The following is a 20829-nucleotide window of genomic DNA, read 5'->3' as shown; positions in this document are numbered from 1 at the left end:
ATACATGGAAAACGGGTAAAAGACTTTGCTGCCCTACTGCAGTTTTTATATAACAATAAAGGTTAGAAAAGAATGCTCCAGGTGAGGCTCGAACTCACAACCTCGGCATTGCTCAACAGTTACTGCTTTATAAGTACCGCGCGCTGACCGATTGCGCCACTGGAGCTTTGCATGTGCTTCACAAGCCTGCTTTACAGGGGTGCTTTCTATGATCAGTATCAGATCTGGCTTTTGCGAGATCGACTTTACAAGCAACTTGGACATGAATTATTAGAGAAGACAGTGGAACACATTTAATGAAACTAAAACACACCCTTTGTTACCTTAAAGAGGGAAGAAAAGCAAGCACCCCAGATGGGACTGGAACCCACTATCCCTGGCTTAGGAGTCCACTGGGGATAGCCACCTGTGGGGAAACGTGATGATATGTTATTTTAAAAAGCGTGCTTTCTATGATCAGTATCAGATCTGGTTTTTGCGAGATCGACTTTACAAGCAACTTGGACATTAATTATTAGAGAAGACAGTGGAACACATTTAACGAAACTAAAACACACCCTTGGTTACCTTAAAGAGGGAAGAAAAGCAAGCATCCAAGATGGGACTGGAACCCACTATCTCTGGCTTAGGAGTCCACTGGGGCTAGCCAACTGTGGGGAAACGTGATGATAGGTTTTTTTAGAAAAGCGTGCTTTCTATGATCAGTATCAGATTTGGCTTTTGCGAGATCGACTTTACAAGCAACTTGGACATGAATTATTAGAGAAGACAGTGGAACACATTTAACAGAACTAAAACACACCCTTGGTTACCTTAAAGAGGGAAGAAAAGCAAGCACCCCAGATGGGACTGGAACCCACTATCCCTGGCTTAGGAGTCCACTGGGGCTAGCCACCTGTGGGGAAACATGATGATATGTTTTTTTAAAAAGCTAAATTTCTATTGTGATTGAGTAATCAAGGATGGTCTTTTGCTGTTTACCTTTAGATGCGGAAAACAATCTGAATCGTGTGCTTGCTTGCTTTCGTCAAGAGCGAGGTTTTCCTTTGTTGTCTCATTCCAACAGCAGCCAGAAGGCATTGAATGGCTACAGATGGATTGTTTCCATGATAAGCATGGTACCAGATTTTGCAAGATTGAATTCACAAGGAAGAGAATCATTAGAGAAGCCAATCAATCACATTTTATCTTGAACTAAAACTCATTGATGGATACCTGGTATAGAGAAGGAAAGCATACACCCCAGATGGGACTCGAACCCACAATCCCTGGCTTAGGAGGCCAGTGCCTTATCCATTAGGCCACTGGGTCTGGATGTTTGCAGTATGATGATAGTTAGTTTACAATCAAATATTCTCATGTTAAAAAGTTATCAAGGCTGGTCTTTTACCATTTGTTTTCCAATCGGGAAAACAATCTTAATAACTTGCCAGCTTTCTTAGGACGAGAGCGAGAACTTCTTTTGTTGTGTCGTTTTGATAATTTGCTTGCAATACATGGAAAACGGGTAAAAGACTTTGCTGCCCTACTGCAGTTTTTATATAACAATAAAGGTTAGAAAAGAATGCTCCAGGTGAGGCTCGAACTCACAACTTCGGCATTGCTCAACAGTTACTGCTTTATAAGTACCGCGCGCTGACCGATTGCGCCACTGGAGCTTTGCATGTGCTTCACAAGCCTGCTTTACAAGGGTGCTTTCTATGATCAGTATCAGATCTGGCTTTTGCGAGATCGACTTTACAAGCAACTTGGACATGAATTATTAGAGAAGACAGTGGAACACATTTAACGAAACTAAAACACACCCTTTGTTACCTTAAAGAGGGAAGAAAAGCAAGCACCCCAGATGGGACTGGAACCCACTATCCCTGGCTTAGGAGTCCACTGAGGCTAGCCACCTGTGGGGAAACGTGATGATATGTTTTTTTAAAAAGCGTGCTTTCTATGATAAGTATCAGATCTGGTTTTTGCGAGATCCACTTTACAAGCAACTTGGACATGAATTATTAGAGAAGACAGTGGAACACATTTAACGAAACTAAAACACACCCTTGTTTACCTTAAAGAGGGAAGAAAAGCAAGCATCCCAGATGGGACTGGAACCCACTATCCCTGGCTTAGGAGTCCACTGGGGATAGCCACCGGTGGGGAAACGTGATGATATGTTTTTTTAAAAAGCAAAATTTCTATTGTAATTGAGTAATCAAGGATGGTCTTTTGCTGTTTACCTTTAGGTGCGGAAAACAATCTTAATCGTGTGCTTGCTTGCTTTCGTCAAGAGCGAGGCTTTCCTTTGTTGTCTCATTCCAACAGCAGCCAGAAGGCATTGAATGGCTACAGTTGGATTGTTTCCATGATAAGCATGGTACCAGATTTTGCAAGATTGAATTCACAAGGAAGAGAACCATTAGAGAAGCCAATCAATCACATTTTATCTTGAACTAAAACTCATTGATGGATACCTGGTATAGAGAAGGAAAGCATACACCCCAGATGGGACTCGAACCCACAATCCCTGGCTTAGGAGGCCAGTGCCTTAACCATTAGGCCACTGGAGCTGGATGTTTGCAGTATGATGATAGTTAGTTTACAATCAAATATTCTCATGTTAAAAAGTTATCAAGGCTGGTCTTTTACCGTTTGTTTTGTAATCGGGAAAACAATCTTAATAATGTGCCTGCTATCTTAGGACGAGAGCGAGAACTTCTTTTGTTGTGTCGTTTTGATAATTTGCTTGCAATACATGGAAAACGAGTAAAAGACTTTGCTGCCCTACTGCAGTTTTTATATAACAATAAAGGTTAGAAAAGAATGCTCCAGGTGAGGCTCGAACTCACAACCTCGGCATTGCTCAACAGTTACTGCTTTATAAGTACCGCGCGCTGACCGATTGCGCCACTGGAGCTTTGCATGTGCTTCACAAGCCTGCTTTACAAGGGTGCTTTCTATGATCAGTATCAGATCTGGCTTTTGCGAGATCGACTTTACAAGCAACTTGGACATGAATTATTAGAGAAGACAGTGGAACACATTTAATGAAACTAAAACACACCCTTTGTTACCTTAAAGAGAGAAGAAAAGCAAGCACCCCAGATGGGACTGGAACCCACTACCCTGGCTTAGGAGTCCACTGGGGCTAGCCACCTGTGGGGAAACGTGATGATATGTTATTTTAAAAAGCGTGCTTTCTATGATCAGTATCAGATCTGGTTTTTGCGAGATCGACTTTACAAGCAACTTGGACATGAATTATTAGAGAAGACAGTGGAACACATTTAACGAAACTAAAACACACCCTTGGTTACCTTAAAGAGGGAAGAAAAGCAAGCATCCCAGATGGGACTGGAACCCACTATCTCTGGCTTAGGAGTCCACTGGGGCTAGCCACCTGTGGGGAAACGTGATGATATGTTTTTTTTAAAAAGCATGCTTTCTGTGATCAGTATCAGATCTGGCTTTTGCGAGATCGACTTTACAAGCAACTTGGACATGAATTATTAGAGAAGACAGTGGAACACATTTAACAGAACTAAAACACACCCTTGGTTACCTTAAAGAGGGAAGAAAAGCAAGCATCCCAGATGGGACTGGAACCCACTATCCCTGGCTTAGGAGTCCACTGGGGCTAGCCACCTGTGGGGAAACATGATGATATGTTTTTTAAAAAAGCAAAATTTATATTGTGATTGAGTAATCAAGGATGGTCTTTTGCTGTTTACCTTTAGATGCGGAAAACAATCTTAATCGTGTGCTTGCTTGCTTTCGTCAAGAGCGAGGCTTTCCTTTGTTGTCTCATTCCAACAGCAGCCAGAAGGCATTGAATGGCTACAGATGGATTGTTTCCATGATAAGCATGGTACCAGATTTTGCAAGATTGAATTCACAAGGAAGAGAATCATTAGAGAAGCCAATCAATCACATTTTATCTTGAACTAAAACTCATTGATGGATACCTGGTATAGAGAAGGAGAGCATACACCCCAGATGGGACTCGAACCCACAATCCCTGGCTTAGGAGGCCAGTGCCTTAACCATTAGGCCACTGGAGCTGGATGTTTGCAGTATGATGATAATTAGTTTACAATCAAATATTCTCATGTTAAAAAGTTATCAACGCTGATCTTTTAGCGTTTGTTTTCCAATCGGGAAAACAATCTTAATAACGTGCCTGCTTTCTTAGGACGAGAGCGAGAACTTCTTTTGTTGTGTCGTTTTGATAATTTGCTTGCAATACATGGAAAATGGGTAAAAGACTTTGCTGCCCTAATGCAGTTTTTATATAACAATAAAGGTTAGAAAAGAATGCTCCGGGTGAGGCTCGAACTCACAACCTCGGCATTGCTCAACAGTTACTGCTTTAAAAGTACCGCGCGCTGACCGATTGCACCACTGGAGCTTTGCATGTGCTTTACAAGCCTGCTGTACAAGGGTGCTTTCTATGATCAGTATCAGATCTGGCTTTTGCGAGATCGACTTTACAAGCAACTTGGACATGAATTATTAGAGAAGACAGTGGAACACATTTAATGAAACTAAAACACACCCTTTGTTACCTTAAAGAGGGAAGAAAAGCAAGCACCCCAGATGGGACTGGAACCCACTATCCCTGGCTTAGGAGTCCAGTGGGGCTAGCCACCTGTGGGGAAACGTGATGATATGTTATTTTAAAAAGCGTGCTTTCTATGATCAGTATCAGATCTGGTTTTTGCGAGATCGACTTTACAAGCAACTTGGACATGAATTATTAGAGAAGACAGTGGAACACATTTAACGAAACTAAAACACACCCTTTGTTACCTTAAAGAGGGAAGAAAAGCAAGCACCCCAGATGGGACTGGAACCCACTATCCCTGGCTTAGGAGTCCACTGAGGCTAGCCACCTGTGGGGAAACGTGATGATATGTTTTTTTAAAAAGCGTGCTTTCTATGATAAGTATCAGATCTGGTTTTTGCGAGATCCACTTTACAAGCAACTTGGACATGAATTATTAGAGAAGACAGTGGAACACATTTAACGAAACTAAAACACACCCTTGTTTACCTTAAAGAGGGAAGAAAAGCAAGCATCCCAGATGGGACTGGAACCCACTATCCCTGGCTTAGGAGTCCACTGGGGATAGCCACCGGTGGGGAAACGTGATGATATGTTTTTTTAAAAAGCAAAATTTCTATTGTGATTGAGTAATCAAGGATGGTCTTTTGCTGTTTACCTTTAGATGCGGAAAACAATCTTAATCGTGTGCTTGCTTGCTTTCGTCAAGAGCGAGGCTTTCCTTTGTTGTCTCATTCCAACAGCAGCCAGAAGGCATTGAATGGCTACAGTTGGATTGTTTCCATGATAAGCATGGTACCAGATTTTGCAAGATTGAATTCACAAGGAAGAGAACAATTAGAGAAGCCAATCAATCACATTTTATCTTGAACTAAAACTCATTGATGGATACCTGGTATAGAGAAGGAAAGCATACACCCCAGATGGGACTCGAACCCACAATCCCTGGCTTAGGAGGCCAGTGCCTTATCCATTAGGCCACTGGAGCTGGATGTTTGCAGTATGATGATATTTAGTTTACAATCAAATATTCTCATGTTAAAAAGTTATCAAGGCTGGTCTTTTACCGTTTGTTTTCCAATCGGGAAAACAATCTTAATAACGTGCCTGCTTTCTTAGGACGAGAGCGAGAACTTCTTTTGTTGTGTCGTTTTGATAATTTGCTTGCAATACATGGAAAACGGGTAAAAGACTTTGCTGCCCTACTGCAGTTTTTATATAACAATAAAGGTTAGAAAAGAATGCTCCAGGTGAGGCTCGAACTCACAACCTCGGCATTGCTCAACAGTTACTGCTTTATAAGTACCGCGCGCTGACCGATTGCGCCACTGGAGCTTTGCATGTGCTTCACAAGCCTGCTTTACAAGCCTGCTTTACAAGGGTGCTTTCTATGATCAGTATCAGATCTGGCTTTTGCGAGGTCGACTTTACAAGCAACTTGGACATGAATTATTAGAGAAGACAGTGGAACACATTTAATGAAACTAAAACACACCCTTTGTTACCTTAAAGAGGGAAGAAAAGCAAGCACCCCAGATGGGACTGGAACCCACTATCCTGGCTTAGGAGTCCACTGGGGCTAGCCACCTGTGGGGAAACGTGATGATATGTTATTTTAAAAAGCGTGCTTTCTATGATCAGTATCAGATCTGGTTTTTGCGAGATCGACTTTACAAGCAACTTGGACATGAATTATTAGAGAAGACAGTGGAACACATTTAACGAAACTAAAACACACCCTTGGTTACCTTAAAGAGGGAAGAAAAGCAAGCATCCCAGATGGGACTGGAACCCACTATCTCTGGCTTAGGAGTCCACTGGGGCTAGCCACCTGTGAGGAAACGTGATGATATGTTTTTTTTTTAAAAGCATGCTTTCTGTGATCAGTATCAGATCTGGCTTTTGCGAGATCGACTTTACAAGCAACTTGGACATGAATTATTAGAGAAGACAGTGGAACACATTTAACAGAACTAAAACACACCCTTGGTTACCTTAAAGAGGGAAGAAAAGCAAGCATCCCAGATGGGACTGGAACCCACTATCCCTGGCTTAGGAGTCCACTGGGGCTAGCCACCTGTGGGGAAACATGATGATATGTTTTTTAAAAAAGCAAAATTTATATTGTGATTGAGTAATCAAGGATGGTCTTTTGCTGTTTACCTTTAGATGCGGAAAACAATCTTAATCGTGTGCTTGCTTGCTTTCGTCAAGAGCGAGGCTTTCCTTTGTTGTCTCATTCCAACAGCAGCCAGAAGGCATTGAATGGCTACAGATGGATTGTTTCCATGATAAGCATGGTACCAGATTTTGCAAGATTGAATTCACAAGGAAGAGAATCATTAGAGAAGCCAATCAATCACATTTTATCTTGAACTAAAACTCTTTGATGGATACCTGGTATAGAGAAGGAGAGCATACACCCCAGATGGGACTCGAACCCACAATCCCTGGCTTAGGAGGCCAGTGCCTTATCCATTAGGCCACTGGGGCTGGATGTTTGCAGTATGATGATAGTTAGTTTACAATCAAATATTCTCATGTTAAAAAGTTATCAACGCTGGTCTTTTAGCGTTTGTTTTCCAATCGGGAAAACAATCTTAATAACGTGCCTGCTTTCTTAGGACGAGAGCGAGAACTTCTTTTGTTGTGTCGTTTTGATAATTTGTTTGCAATACATGGAAAACGGGTAAAAGACTTTGCTGCCCTACTGCAGTTTTTATATAACAATAAAGGTTAGAAAAGAATGCTCCAGGTGAGGCTCGAACTCACAACCTCGGCATTGCTCAACAGTTACTGCTTTATAAGTACCGCGCGCTGACCGATTGCGCCACTGGAGCTTTGCATGTGCTTCACAAGCCTGCTTTACAAGGGTGCTTTCTATGATCAGTATCAGATCTGGCTTTTGCGAGATCGACTTTACAAGCAACTTGGACATGAATTATTAGAGAAGACAGTGGAACACATTTAATGAAACTAAAACACACCCTTTGTTACCTTAAAGAGGGAAGAAAAGCAAGCACCCCAGATGGGACTGGAACCCACTATCCCTGGCTTAGGAGTCCACTGGGGCTAGCCACCTGTGGGGAAACGTGATGATATGTTATTTTAAAAATCGTGCTTTCTATGATCAGTATCAGATCTGGTTTTTGCGAGATCGACTTTACAAGCAACTTGGACATGAATTATTAGAGAAGACAGTGGAACACATTTAACGAAACTAAAACACACCCTTGGTTACCTTAAAGAGGGAAGAAAAGCAAGCATCCCAGATGGGACTGGAACCCACTATCTCTGGCTTAGGAGTCCACTGGGGCTAGCCACCTGTGGGGAAACGTGATGATATGTTTTTTTTTAAAAGCGTGCTGTCTGTGATCAGTATCAGATCTGGCTTTTGCGAGATCGACTTTACAAGCAACTTGGACATGAATTATTAGAGAAGACAGTGGAACACATTTAACAGAACTAAAACAAACCCAAGGTGACCTTAAAGAGGGAAGAAAAGCAAGCACCCCAGATGGGACTGGAACCCACTATCTCTGGCTTAGGAGTCCACTGGGGCTAGCCAACTGTGGGGAAACGTGATGATATGTTTTTTTAAAAAAGCGTGCTTTCTATGATCAGTATCAGATCTGGCTTTTGCGAGATCGACTTTACAACCAAATTGGACATGAATTATTAGAGAAGACAGTGGAACACATTTAACAGTACTAAAACACACCCTTGGTTACCTTAAAGAGGGAAGAAAAGCAAGCACCCCAGATGGGACTGGAACCCACTATCCCTGGCTTAGGAGTCCACTGGGGCTAGCCACCTGTGGGGAAACATGATGATATGTTTTTTTTTAAAAAGCAAAATTTCTATTGTGATTGAGTAATCAAGGATGGTCTTTTGCTGTTTACCTTTAGATGCGGAAAACAATCTGAATCGTGTGCTTGCTTTCTTGCTTTAGTCAAGAGCGAGGTTTTCCTTTGTTGTCCCATTCCAACAGCAGCCAGAAGGCATTGAATGGCTACAGATGGATTGTTTCCATGATAAGCATGGTACCAGATTTTGCAAGATTGACTTCACAAGGAAGAGAATCATTAGAGAAGTCAAACAATCACATTTTATCTTGAACTAAAACTCATTGATGGATACCTGTTATAGAGAAGGAAAGCATACACCCCAGATGAGACTCGAACCCACAATCCCTGGCTTAAGAGGCCAGTGCCTTATCCATTAGGCCACTGGGGCTGGATGTTTGCAGTATGATGATAGTTAGTTTACAATCAAATATTCTCATGTTAAAAAGTTATCAAGGCTGGTCTTTTACCGTTTGTTTTCCAATCGGGAAAACAATCTTAATAACGTGCCTGCTTTCTTAGGACGAGAGCGAGAACTTCTTTTGTTGTGTCGTTTTGATAATTTGCTTGCAATACATGGAAAACGGGTAAAAGACTTTGCTGCCCTAATGCAGTTTTTATATAACAATAAAGGTTAGAAAAGAATGCTCCGGGTGAGGCTCGAACTCACAACCTCGGCATTGCTCAACAGTTACTGCTTTATAAGTACCGCGCGCTGACCGATTGCGCCACTGGAGCTTTGCATGTGCTTCACAAGCCTGCTTTACAAGCCTGCTTTACAAGGGTGCTTTCTATGATCAGTATCAGATCTGGCTTTTGCGAGGTCGACTTTACAAGCAACTTGGACATGAATTATTAGAGAAGACAGTGGAACACATTTAATGAAACTAAAACACACCCTTTGTTACCTTAAAGAGGGAAGAAAAGCAAGCACCCCAGATGGGACTGGAACCCACTATCCTGGCTTAGGAGTCCACTGGGGCTAGCCACCTGTGGGGAAACGTGATGATATGTTATTTTAAAAAGCGTGCTTTCTATGATCAGTATCAGATCTGGTTTTTGCGAGATCGACTTTACAAGCAACTTGGACATGAATTATTAGAGAAGACAGTGGAACACATTTAACGAAACTAAAACACACCCTTGGTTACCTTAAAGAGGGAAGAAAAGCAAGCATCCCAGATGGGACTGGAACCCACTATCCCTGGCTTAGGAGTCCACTGGGGCTAGCCACCTGTGGGGAAACATGATGATATGTTTTTTTAAAAAGCAAAATTTATATTGTGATTGAGTAATCAAGGATGGTCTTTTGCTGTTTACCTTTAGATGCGGAAAACAATCTTAATCGTGTGCTTGCTTGCTTTCGTCAGGAGCGAGGCTTTCCTTTGTTGTCTCATTCCAACAGCAGCCAGAAGGCATTGAATGGCTACAGATGGATTGTTTCCATGATAAGCATGGTACCAGATTTTGCAAGATTGAATTCACAAGGAAGAGAATCATTAGAGAAGCCAATCAATCACATTTTATCTTGAACTAAAACTCATTGATGGATACCTGGTATAGAGAAGGAGAGCATACACCCCAGATGGGACTCGAACCCACAATCCCTGGCTTAGGAGGCCAGTGCCTTATCCATTAGGCCACTGGAGCTGGATGTTTGCAGTATGATGATATTTAGTTTACAATCAAATATTCTCATGTTAAAAAGTTATCAAGGCTGGTCTTTTACCGTTTGTTTTCCAATCGGGAAAACAATCTTAATAATGTGCCTGCTTTCTTAGGACGAGAGCGAGAACTTCTTTTGTTGTGTCGTTTTGATAATTTGCTTGCAATACATGGAAAACGGGTAAAAGACTTTGCTGCCCTACTGCAGTTTTTATATAACAATAAAGGTTAGAAAAGAATGCTCCAGGTGAGGCTCGAACTCACAACCTCGGCATTGCTCAACAGTTACTGCTTTATAAGTACCGCGCGCTGACCGATTGCGCCACTGGAGCTTTGCATGTGCTTCACAAGCCTGCTTTACAAGGGTGCTTTCTATGATCAGTATCAGATCTGGCTTTTGCGAGATCGACTTTACAAGCAACTTGGACATGAATTATTAGAGAAGACAGTGGAACACATTTAATGAAACTAAAACACACCCTTTGTTACCTTAAAGAGGGAAGAAAAGCAAGCACCCCAGATGGGACTGGAACCCACTATCCCTGGCTTAGGAGTCCACTGGGGCTAGCCACCTGTGGGGAAACGTGATGATATGTTATTTTAAAAATCGTGCTTTCTATGATCAGTATCAGATCTGGTTTTTGCGAGATCGACTTTACAAGCAACTTGGACATGAATTATTAGAGAAGACAGTGGAACACATTTAACGAAACTAAAACACACCCTTGGTTACCTTAAAGAGGGAAGAAAAGCAAGCATCCCAGATGGGACTGGAACCCACTATCTCTGGCTTAGGAGTCCACTGGGGCTAGCCACCTGTGGGGAAACGTGATGATATGTTTTTTTTTTAAAGCGTGCTGTCTGTGATCAGTATCAGATCTGGCTTTTGCGAGATCGACTTTACAAGCAACTTGGACATGAATTATTAGAGAAGACAGTGGAACACATTTAACAGAACTAAAACAAACCCAAGGTGACCTTAAAGAGGGAAGAAAAGCAAGCACCCCAGATGGGACTGGAACCCACTATCTCTGGCTTAGGAGTCCACTGGGGCTAGCCAACTGTGGGGAAACGTGATGATATGTTTTTTTAAAAAAGCGTGCTTTCTATGATCAGTATCAGATCTGGCTTTTGCGAGATCGACTTTACAACCAACTTGGACATGAATTATTAGAGAAGACAGTGGAACACATTTAACAGTACTAAAACACACCCTTGGTTACCTTAAAGAGGGAAGAAAAGCAAGCACCCCAGATGGGACTGGAACCCACTATCCCTGGCTTAGGAGTCCACTGGGGCTAGCCACCTGTGGGGAAACATGATGATATGTTTTTTTTTAAAAAGCAAAATTTCTATTGTGATTGAGTAATCAAGGATGGTCTTTTGCTGTTTACCTTTAGATGCGGAAAACAATCTGAATCGTGTGCTTGCTTTCTTGCTTTAGTCAAGAGCGAGGCTTTCCTTTGTTGTCCCATTCCAACAGCAGCCAGAAGGCATTGAATGGCTACAGATGGATTGTTTCCATGATAAGCATGGTACCAGATTTTGCAAGATTGACTTCACAAGGAAGAGAATCATTAGAGAAGTCAATCAATCACATTTTATCTTGAACTAAAACTCATTGATGGATACCTGTTATAGAGAAGGAAAGCATACACCCCAGATGAGACTCGAACCCACAATCCCTGGCTTAGGAGGCCAGTGCCTTATCCATTAGGCCACTGGGGCTGGATGTTTGCAGTATGATGATAGTTAGTTTACAATCAAATATTCTCATGTTAAAAAGTTATCAAGGCTGGTCTTTTACCGTTTGTTTTCCAATCGGGAAAACAATCTTAATAACGTGCCTGCTTTCTTAGGACGAGAGCGAGAACTTCTTTTGTTGTGTCGTTTTGATAATTTGCTTGCAATACATGGAAAATGGGTAAAAGACTTTGCTGCCCTAATGCAGTTTTTATATAACAATAAAGGTTAGAAAAGAATGCTCCGGGTGAGGCTCGAACTCACAACCTCGGCATTGCTCAACAGTTACTGCTTTAAAAGTACCGCGCGCTGACCGATTGCACCACTGGAGCTTTGCATGTGCTTTACAAGCCTGCTGTACAAGGGTGCTTTCTATGATCAGTATCAGATCTGGCTTTTGCGAGATCGACTTTACAAGCAACTTGGACATGAATTATTAGAGAAGACAGTGGAACACATTTAATGAAACTAAAACACACCCTTTGTTACCTTAAAGAGGGAAGAAAAGCAAGCACCCCAGATGGGACTGGAACCCACTATCCCTGGCTTAGGAGTCCAGTGGGGCTAGCCACCTGTGGGGAAACGTGATGATATGTTATTTTAAAAAGCGTGCTTTCTATGATCAGTATCAGATCTGGTTTTTGCGAGATCGACTTTACAAGCAACTTGGACATGAATTATTAGAGAAGACAGTGGAACACATTTAACGAAACTAAAACACACCCTTTGTTACCTTAAAGAGGGAAGAAAAGCAAGCACCCCAGATGGGACTGGAACCCACTATCCCTGGCTTAGGAGTCCACTGAGGCTAGCCACCTGTGGGGAAACGTGATGATATGTTTTTTTAAAAAGCGTGCTTTCTATGATAAGTATCAGATCTGGTTTTTGCGAGATCCACTTTACAAGCAACTTGGACATGAATTATTAGAGAAGACAGTGGAACACATTTAACGAAACTAAAACACACCCTTGTTTACCTTAAAGAGGGAAGAAAAGCAAGCATCCCAGATGGGACTGGAACCCACTATCCCTGGCTTAGGAGTCCACTGGGGATAGCCACCGGTGGGGAAACGTGATGATATGTTTTTTTAAAAAGCAAAATTTCTATTGTGATTGAGTAATCAAGGATGGTCTTTTGCTGTTTACCTTTAGATGCGGAAAACAATCTTAATCGTGTGCTTGCTTGCTTTCGTCAAGAGCGAGGCTTTCCTTTGTTGTCTCATTCCAACAGCAGCCAGAAGGCATTGAATGGCTACAGTTGGATTGTTTCCATGATAAGCATGGTACCAGATTTTGCAAGATTGAATTCACAAGGAAGAGAATCATTAGAGAAGCCAATCAATCACATTTTATCTTGAACTAAAACTCATTGATGGATACCTGGTATAGAGAAGGAAAGCATACACCCCAGATGGGACTCGAACCCACAATCCCTGGCTTAGGAGGCCAGTGCCTTATCCATTAGGCCACTGGAGCTGGATGTTTGCAGTATGATGATATTTAGTTTACAATCAAATATTCTCATGTTAAAAAGTTATCAAGGCTGGTCTTTTACCGTTTGTTTTCCAATCGGGAAAACAATCTTAATAATGTGCCTGCTTTCTTAGGACGAGAGCGAGAACTTCTTTTGTTGTGTCGTTTTGATAATTTGCTTGCAATACATGGAAAACGGGTAAAAGACTTTGCTGCCCTACTGCAGTTTTTATATAACAATAAAGGTTAGAAAAGAATGCTCCAGGTGAGGCTCGAACTCACAACCTCGGCATTGCTCAACAGTTACTGCTTTATAAGTACCGCGCGCTGACCGATTGCGCCACTGGAGCTTTGCATGTGCTTCACAAGCCTGCTTTACAAGCCTGCTTTACAAGCCTGCTTTACAAGGGTGCTTTCTATGATCAGTATCAGATCTGGCTTTTGCGAGATCGACTTTACAAGCAACTTGGACATGAATTAATAGAGAAGACAGTGGAACACATTTAATGAAACTAAAACACACCCTTTGTTACCTTAAAGAGGGAAGAAAAGCAAGCACCCCAGATGGGACTGGAACCCACTATCCCTGGCTTAGGAGTCCACTGAGGCTAGCCACCTGTGGGGAAACGTGATGATATGTTTTTTTAAAAAGCGTGCTTTCTATGATAAGTATCAGATCTGGTTTTTGCGAGATCCACTTTACAAGCAAGTTGGACATGAATTATTAGAGAAGACAGTGGAACACATTTAACGAAACTAAAACACACCCTTGTTTACCTTAAAGAGGGAAGAAAAGCAAGCACCCCAGATGGGACTGGAACCCACTATCCCTGGCTTAGGAGTCCACTGGGGCTAGCCACCTGTGGGGAAACGTGATGATATGTTATTTTAAAAATCGTGCTTTCTATGATCAGTATCAGATCTGGTTTTTGCGAGATCGACTTTACAAGCAACTTGGACATGAATTATTAGAGAAGACAGTGGAACACATTTAACGAAACTAAAACACACCCTTGGTTACCTTAAAGAGGGAAGAAAAGCAAGCATCCCAGATGGGACTGGAACCCACTATCTCTGGCTTAGGAGTCCACTGGGGCTAGCCACCTGTGGGGAAACGTGATGATATGTTTTTTTTTAAAAGCGTGCTGTCTGTGATCAGTATCAGATCTGGCTTTTGCGAGATCGACTTTACAAGCAACTTGGACATGAATTATTAGAGAAGACAGTGGAACACATTTAACAGAACTAAAACAAACCCAAGGTGACCTTAAAGAGGGAAGAAAAGCAAGCACCCCAGATGGGACTGGAACCCACTATCTCTGGCTTAGGAGTCCACTGGGGCTAGCCAACTGTGGGGAAACGTGATGATATGTTTTTTTAAAAAAGCGTGCTTTCTATGATCAGTATCAGATCTGGCTTTTGCGAGATCGACTTTACAAGCAACTTGGACATGAATTATTAGAGAAGACAGTGGAACACATTTAACAGAACTAAAACACACCCTTGGTTACCTTAAAGAGGGAAGAAAAGCAAGCACCCCAGATGGGACTGGAACCCACTATCCCTGGCTTAGGAGTCCACTGGGGCTAGCCACCTGTGGGGAAACATGATGATATGTTTTTTTTAAAAAGCAAAATTTCTATTGTGATTGAGTAATCAAGGATGGTCTTTTGCTGTTTACCTTTAGATGCGGAAAACAATCTGAATCGTGTGCTTGCTTGCTTTCGTCAAGAGCGAGGCTTTCCTTTGTTGTCCCATTCCAACAGCAGCCAGAAGGCATTGAATGGCTACAGATGGATTGTTTCCATGATAAGCATGGTACCAGATTTTGCAAGATTGACTTCACAAGGAAGAGAATCATTAGAGAAGTCAATCAATCACATTTTATCTTGAACTAAAACTCATTGATGGATACTTGTTATAGAGAAGGAAAGCATACACCCCAGATGAGACTCGAACCCACAATCCCTGGCTTAGGAGGCCAGTGCCTTATCCATTAGGCCACTGGGGCTGGATGTTTGCAGTATGATGATAGTTAGTTTACAATCAAATATTCTCATGTGAAAAAGTTATCAAGGCTGGTCTTTTATCGTTTGTTTTCCAATCGGGAAAACAATCTTAATAACGTGCCTGCTTTCTTAGGACGAGAGCGAGAACTTCTTTTGTTGTGTCGTTTTGATAATTTGCTTGCAATACATGGAAAACGGGTAAAAGACTTTGCTGCCCTACTGCAGTTTTTATATAACAATAAAGGTTAGAAAAGAATGCTCCAGGTGAGGCTCGAACTCACAACCTCGGCATTGCTCAACAGTTACTGCTTTATAAGTACCGCGCGCTGACCGATTGCGCCACTGGAGCTTTGCATGTGCTTCACAAGCCTGCTTTACAAGCCTGCTTTACAAGGGTGCTTTCTATGATCAGTATCAGATCTGGCTTTTGCGAGGTCGACTTTACAAGCAACTTGGACAAGAATTATTAGAGAAGACAGTGGAACACATTTAATGAAACTAAAACACACCCTTTGTTACCTTAAAGAGGGAAGAAAAGCAAGCACCCCAGATGGGACTGGAACCCACTATCCTGGCTTAGGAGTCCACTGGGGCTAGCCACCTGTGGGGAAACGTGATGATATGTTATTTTAAAAAGCGTGCTTTCTATGATCAGTATCAGATCTGGTTTTTGCGAGATCGACTTTACAAGCAACTTGGACATGAATTATTAGAGAAGACAGTGGAACACATTTAACGAAACTAAAACACACCCTTGGTTACCTTAAAGAGGGAAGAAAAGCAAGCATCCCAGATGGGACTGGAACCCACTATCTCTGGCTTAGGAGTCCACTGGGGCTAGCCACCTGTGGGGAAACGTGATGATATGTTTTTTTTTAAAAAGCATGCTTTCTGTGATCAGTATCAGATCTGGCTTTTGCGAGATCGACTTTACAAGCAACTTGGACATGAATTATTAGAGAAGACAGTGGAACACATTTAACAGAACTAAAACACACCCTTGGTTACCTTAAAGAGGGAAGAAAAGCAAGCATCCCAGATGGGACTGGAACCCACTATCCCTGGCTTAGGAGTCCACTGGGGCTAGCCACCTGTGGGGAAACATGATGATATGTTTTTTAAAAAAGCAAAATTTATATTGTGATTGAGTAATCAAGGATGGTCTTTTGCTGTTTACCTTTAGATGCGGAAAACAATCTTAATCGTGTGCTTGCTTGCTTTCGTCAAGAGCGAGGCTTTCCTTTGTTGTCTCATTCCAACAGCAGCCAGAAGGCATTGAATGGCTACAGATGGATTGTTTCCATGATAAGCATGGTACCAGATTTTGCAAGATTGAATTCACAAGGAAGAGAATCATTAGAGAAGCCAATCAATCACATTTTATCTTGAACTAAAACTCTTTGATGGATACCTGGTATAGAGAAGGAGAGCATACACCCCAGATGGGACTCGAACCCACAATCCCTGGCTTAGGAGGCCAGTGCCTTATCCATTAGGCCACTGGGGCTGGATGTTTGCAGTATGATGATAGTTAGTTTACAATCAAATATTCTCATGTTAAAAAGTTATCAACGCTGGTCTTTTAGCGTTTGTTTTCCAATCGGGAAAACAATCTTAATAACGTGCCTGCTTTCTTAGGACGAGAGCGAGAACTTCTTTTGTTGTGTCGTTTTGATAATTTGTTTGCAATACATGGAAAACGGGTAAAAGACTTTGCTGCCCTACTGCAGTTTTTATATAACAATAAAGGTTAGAAAAGAATGCTCCAGGTGAGGCTCGAACTCACAACCTCGGCATTGCTCAACAGTTACTGCTTTATAAGTACCGCGCGCTGACCGATTGCGCCACTGGAGCTTTGCATGTGCTTCACAAGCCTGCTTTACAAGGGTGCTTTCTATGATCAGTATCAGATCTGGCTTTTGCGAGATCGACTTTACAAGCAACTTGGACATGAATTATTAGAGAAGACAGTGGAACACATTTAATGAAACTAAAACACACCCTTTGTTACCTTAAAGAGGGAAGAAAAGCAAGCACCCAAGATGGGACTGGAACCCACTATCCCTGGCTTAGGAGTCCACTGGGGCTAGCCACCTGTGGGGAAACGTGATGATATGTTATTTTAAAAATCGTGCTTTCTATGATCAGTATCAGATCTGGTTTTTGCGAGATCGACTTTACAAGCAACTTGGACATGAATTATTAGAGAAGACAGTGGAACACATTTAACGAAACTAAAACACACCCTTGGTTACCTTAAAGAGGGAAGAAAAGCAAGCATCCCAGATGGGACTGGAACCCACTATCTCTGGCTTAGGAGTCCACTGGGGCTAGCCACCTGTGGGGAAACGTGATGATATGTTTTTTTTTAAAAGCGTGCTGTCTGTGATCAGTATCAGATCTGGCTTTTGCGAGATCGACTTTACAAGCAACTTGGACATGAATTATTAGAGAAGACAGTGGAACACATTTAACAGAACTAAAACAAACCCAAGGTGACCTTAAAGAGGGAAGAAAAGCAAGCACCCCAGATGGGACTGGAACCCACTATCTCTGGCTTAGGAGTCCACTGGGGCTAGCCAACTGTGGGGAAACGTGATGATATGTTTTTTTAAAAAAGCGTGCTTTCTATGATCAGTATCAGATCTGGCTTTTGCGAGATCGACTTTACAACCAACTTGGACATGAATTATTAGAGAAGACAGTGGAACACATTTAACAGTACTAAAACACACCCTTGGTTACCTTAAAGAGGGAAGAAAAGCAAGCACCCCAGATGGGACTGGAACCCACTATCCCTGGCTTAGGAGTCCACTGGGGCTAGCCACCTGTGGGGAAACATGATGATATGTTTTTTTTTAAAAAGCAAAATTTCTATTGTGATTGAGTAATCAAGGATGGTCTTTTGCTGTTTACCTTTAGATGCGGAAAACAATCTGAATCGTGTGCTTGCTTTCTTGCTTTAGTCAAGAGCGAGGCTTTCCTTTGTTGTCCCATTCCAACAGCAGCCAGAAGGCATTGAATGGCTACAGATGGATTGTTTCCATGATAAGCATGGTACCAGATTTTGCAAGATTGACTTCACAAGGAAGAGAATCATTAGAGAAGTCAAACAATCACATTTTATCTTGAACTAAAACTCATTGATGGATACCTGTTATAGAGAAGGAAAGCATACACCCCAGATGAGACTCGAACCCACAATCCCTGGCTTAGGAGGCCAGTGCCTTATCCATTAGGCCACTGGGGCTGGATGTTTGCAGTATGATGATAGTTAGTTTACAATCAAATATTCTCATGTGAAAAAGTTATCAAGGCTGGTCTTTTATCGTTTGTTTTCCAATCGGGAAAACAATCTTAATAACGTGCCTGCTTTCTTAGGACGAGAGCGAGAACTTCTTTTGTTGTGTCGTTTTGATAATTTGCTTGCAATACATGGAAAACGGGTAAAAGACTTTGCTGCCCTAATGCAGTTTTTATATAACAATAAAGGTTAGAAAAGAATGCTCCGGGTGAGGCTCGAACTCACAACCTCGGCATTGCTCAACAGTTACTGCTTTATAAGTACCGCGCGCTGACCGATTGCGCCACTGGAGCTTTGCATGTGCTTCACAAGCCTGCTTTACAAGCCTGCTTTACAAGGGTGCTTTCTATGATCAGTATCAGATCTGGCTTTTGCGAGGTCGACTTTACAAGCAACTTGGACATGAATTATTAGAGAAGACAGTGGAACACATTTAATGAAACTAAAACACACCCTTTGTTACCTTAAAGAGGGAAGAAAAGCAAGCACCCCAGATGGGACTGGAACCCACTATCCTGGCTTAGGAGTCCACTGGGGCTAGCCACCTGTGGGGAAACGTGATGATATGTTATTTTAAAAAGCGTGCTTTCTATGATCAGTATCAGATCTGGTTTTTGCGAGATCGACTTTACAAGCAACTTGGACATGAATTATTAGAGAAGACAGTGGAACACATTTAACGAAACTAAAACACACCCTTGGTTACCTTAAAGAGGGAAGAAAAGCAAGCATCCCAGATGGGACTGGAACCCACTATCTCTGGCTTAGGAGTCCACTGGGGCTAGCCACCTGTGAGGAAACGTGATGATATGTTTTTTTTTTAAAAGCATGCTTTCTGTGATCAGTATCAGATCTGGCTTTTGCGAGATCGACTTTACAAGCAACTTGGACATGAATTATTAGAGAAGACAGTGGAACACATTTAACGAAACTAAAACACACCCTTTGTTACCTTAAAGAGGGAAGAAAAGCAAGCACCCCAGATGGGACTGGAACCCACTATCCCTGGCTTAGGAGTCCACTGAGGCTAGCCACCTGTGGGGAACCGTAATGATATGTTTTTTTAAAAAGCGTGCTTTCTATGATCAGTATCAGATCTGGTTTTTGCGAGATCGACTTTACAAGCAACTTGGACATGAATTATTAGAGAAGACAATGGAACACATTTAACAAAACTAAAACACACCCTTGGTTACCTTAAAGAGGGAAGAAAAGCAAGCACCCCAGATGGGACTGGAACCCACTATCCCTGGCTTAGGAGTTCACTGGGGATAGCCACCGGTGGGGAAACGTGATGATATGTTTTTTTAAAAAGCGTGCTTTCTATGATCAGTGTCAGATCTGGCTTTTGCGAGATCGACTTTACAAGCAACTTGGACATGAATTATTAGAGAAGACAGTGGAACACATTTAACAGAACTAAAACACACCCTTGGTTACCTTAAAGAGGGAAGAAAAGCAAGCACCCCAGATGGGACTGGAAGCCACTAACCGTGGCTTAGGAGTCCACTGGGGCTAGCCACCTGTGGGGAAACATGATGATATGTTTTTTTAAAAAGCAAATTTTCTATTGTGATTGAGTAATCAAGGATGGTCTTTTGCTGTTTACCTTTAGATGCGGAAAACAATCTTAATCGTGTGCTTGCTTGCTTTCGTCAAGAGCGAGGCTTTCCTTTGTTGTCTCATTCCAACAGCAGCCAGAAGGCATTGAATGGCTACAGATGGATTGTTTCCATGATAAGCATGGTACCAGATTTTGCAAGATTGAATTCACAAGGAAGAGAATCATTAGAGAAGCCAATCAATCACATTTTATCTTGAACTAAAACTCATTGATGGATACCTGGTATAGAGAAGGAAAGCATACACCCCAGATGGGACTCAAACCCACAATCCCTGGCTTAGGAGGCCAGTGCCTTACCCATTAGGCCACTGGGGCTGGATGTTTGCAGTATGATGATAGTTAGTTTACAATCAAATATTCTCATGTTAAAAAGTTATCAAGGCTGGTCTTTTACCGTTTGTTTTCCAATGGGGAAAACAATCTTAATAACGTGCCTGCTTTCTTAGGACGAGAGCGAGAACTTCTTTTGTTGTGTCGTTTTGATAATTTGCTTGCAATACATGGAAAACGGGTAAAAGACTTTGCTGCCCTACTGCAGTTTTTATATAACAATAAAGTTTAGAAAAGAATTCTCCAGGTGAGGCTCGAACTCACAACCTCGGCATTGCTCAACA

The 20829-nt window shown here is 42.0% G+C and overlaps 23 non-coding genes across 23 annotated transcripts; all 23 read right to left on the bottom strand.

Annotated features, from left to right (window-relative positions):
• Positions 1–73: 73 nt before the first annotated feature.
• On the bottom strand, positions 74–166 carry TRNAI-UAU (transfer RNA isoleucine (anticodon UAU)). The gene is given in 2 exon segments: positions 74–109; positions 129–166. It is a non-coding gene; the product is annotated as a tRNA-Ile (tRNA).
• A 1072-nt stretch (positions 167–1238) lies between these two features.
• TRNAR-CCU (transfer RNA arginine (anticodon CCU)) lies at positions 1239–1311 on the bottom strand. Its single transcript has one exon. It is a non-coding gene; the product is annotated as a tRNA-Arg (tRNA).
• A 254-nt stretch (positions 1312–1565) lies between these two features.
• TRNAI-UAU (transfer RNA isoleucine (anticodon UAU)) lies at positions 1566–1658 on the bottom strand. Its single transcript is given in 2 exon segments — positions 1566–1601; positions 1621–1658. It is a non-coding gene; the product is annotated as a tRNA-Ile (tRNA).
• An 827-nt stretch (positions 1659–2485) lies between these two features.
• On the bottom strand, positions 2486–2558 carry TRNAR-CCU (transfer RNA arginine (anticodon CCU)). Its single transcript has one exon. It is a non-coding gene; the product is annotated as a tRNA-Arg (tRNA).
• Positions 2559–2812: 254 nt separating this feature from the next.
• TRNAI-UAU (transfer RNA isoleucine (anticodon UAU)) lies at positions 2813–2905 on the bottom strand. The gene is given in 2 exon segments: positions 2813–2848; positions 2868–2905. It is a non-coding gene; the product is annotated as a tRNA-Ile (tRNA).
• A 1071-nt stretch (positions 2906–3976) lies between these two features.
• TRNAR-CCU (transfer RNA arginine (anticodon CCU)) lies at positions 3977–4049 on the bottom strand. The gene has a single exon. It is a non-coding gene; the product is annotated as a tRNA-Arg (tRNA).
• Positions 4050–5467: 1418 nt separating this feature from the next.
• TRNAR-CCU (transfer RNA arginine (anticodon CCU)) lies at positions 5468–5540 on the bottom strand. The gene has a single exon. It is a non-coding gene; the product is annotated as a tRNA-Arg (tRNA).
• A 254-nt stretch (positions 5541–5794) lies between these two features.
• Positions 5795–5887, bottom strand: TRNAI-UAU (transfer RNA isoleucine (anticodon UAU)). The gene is given in 2 exon segments: positions 5795–5830; positions 5850–5887. It is a non-coding gene; the product is annotated as a tRNA-Ile (tRNA).
• A 1085-nt stretch (positions 5888–6972) lies between these two features.
• On the bottom strand, positions 6973–7045 carry TRNAR-CCU (transfer RNA arginine (anticodon CCU)). Its single transcript has one exon. It is a non-coding gene; the product is annotated as a tRNA-Arg (tRNA).
• Positions 7046–7299: 254 nt separating this feature from the next.
• Positions 7300–7392, bottom strand: TRNAI-UAU (transfer RNA isoleucine (anticodon UAU)). Its single transcript is given in 2 exon segments — positions 7300–7335; positions 7355–7392. It is a non-coding gene; the product is annotated as a tRNA-Ile (tRNA).
• A 1650-nt stretch (positions 7393–9042) lies between these two features.
• TRNAI-UAU (transfer RNA isoleucine (anticodon UAU)) lies at positions 9043–9135 on the bottom strand. The gene is given in 2 exon segments: positions 9043–9078; positions 9098–9135. It is a non-coding gene; the product is annotated as a tRNA-Ile (tRNA).
• Positions 9136–9974: 839 nt separating this feature from the next.
• TRNAR-CCU (transfer RNA arginine (anticodon CCU)) lies at positions 9975–10047 on the bottom strand. The gene has a single exon. It is a non-coding gene; the product is annotated as a tRNA-Arg (tRNA).
• Positions 10048–10301: 254 nt separating this feature from the next.
• Positions 10302–10394, bottom strand: TRNAI-UAU (transfer RNA isoleucine (anticodon UAU)). The gene is given in 2 exon segments: positions 10302–10337; positions 10357–10394. It is a non-coding gene; the product is annotated as a tRNA-Ile (tRNA).
• A 1323-nt stretch (positions 10395–11717) lies between these two features.
• On the bottom strand, positions 11718–11790 carry TRNAR-CCU (transfer RNA arginine (anticodon CCU)). The gene has a single exon. It is a non-coding gene; the product is annotated as a tRNA-Arg (tRNA).
• Positions 11791–13208: 1418 nt separating this feature from the next.
• On the bottom strand, positions 13209–13281 carry TRNAR-CCU (transfer RNA arginine (anticodon CCU)). Its single transcript has one exon. It is a non-coding gene; the product is annotated as a tRNA-Arg (tRNA).
• A 254-nt stretch (positions 13282–13535) lies between these two features.
• On the bottom strand, positions 13536–13628 carry TRNAI-UAU (transfer RNA isoleucine (anticodon UAU)). The gene is given in 2 exon segments: positions 13536–13571; positions 13591–13628. It is a non-coding gene; the product is annotated as a tRNA-Ile (tRNA).
• A 1588-nt stretch (positions 13629–15216) lies between these two features.
• TRNAR-CCU (transfer RNA arginine (anticodon CCU)) lies at positions 15217–15289 on the bottom strand. Its single transcript has one exon. It is a non-coding gene; the product is annotated as a tRNA-Arg (tRNA).
• A 254-nt stretch (positions 15290–15543) lies between these two features.
• TRNAI-UAU (transfer RNA isoleucine (anticodon UAU)) lies at positions 15544–15636 on the bottom strand. The gene is given in 2 exon segments: positions 15544–15579; positions 15599–15636. It is a non-coding gene; the product is annotated as a tRNA-Ile (tRNA).
• A 1085-nt stretch (positions 15637–16721) lies between these two features.
• TRNAR-CCU (transfer RNA arginine (anticodon CCU)) lies at positions 16722–16794 on the bottom strand. Its single transcript has one exon. It is a non-coding gene; the product is annotated as a tRNA-Arg (tRNA).
• Positions 16795–17048: 254 nt separating this feature from the next.
• Positions 17049–17141, bottom strand: TRNAI-UAU (transfer RNA isoleucine (anticodon UAU)). Its single transcript is given in 2 exon segments — positions 17049–17084; positions 17104–17141. It is a non-coding gene; the product is annotated as a tRNA-Ile (tRNA).
• Positions 17142–18464: 1323 nt separating this feature from the next.
• TRNAR-CCU (transfer RNA arginine (anticodon CCU)) lies at positions 18465–18537 on the bottom strand. Its single transcript has one exon. It is a non-coding gene; the product is annotated as a tRNA-Arg (tRNA).
• A 254-nt stretch (positions 18538–18791) lies between these two features.
• TRNAI-UAU (transfer RNA isoleucine (anticodon UAU)) lies at positions 18792–18884 on the bottom strand. The gene is given in 2 exon segments: positions 18792–18827; positions 18847–18884. It is a non-coding gene; the product is annotated as a tRNA-Ile (tRNA).
• A 1573-nt stretch (positions 18885–20457) lies between these two features.
• Positions 20458–20530, bottom strand: TRNAR-CCU (transfer RNA arginine (anticodon CCU)). The gene has a single exon. It is a non-coding gene; the product is annotated as a tRNA-Arg (tRNA).
• Between the last annotated feature and the right edge of the window lie 299 nt (positions 20531–20829).

This window comes from Hyla sarda, chromosome 4, assembly GCF_029499605.1.
Source record: "Hyla sarda isolate aHylSar1 chromosome 4, aHylSar1.hap1, whole genome shotgun sequence".
In the NCBI taxonomy this organism is placed as follows: Eukaryota; Metazoa; Chordata; class Amphibia; order Anura; family Hylidae; genus Hyla; species Hyla sarda.
Note: the sequence above shows the minus strand (reverse complement) of the source record. Positions and strands in the feature narration are given on the sequence as shown.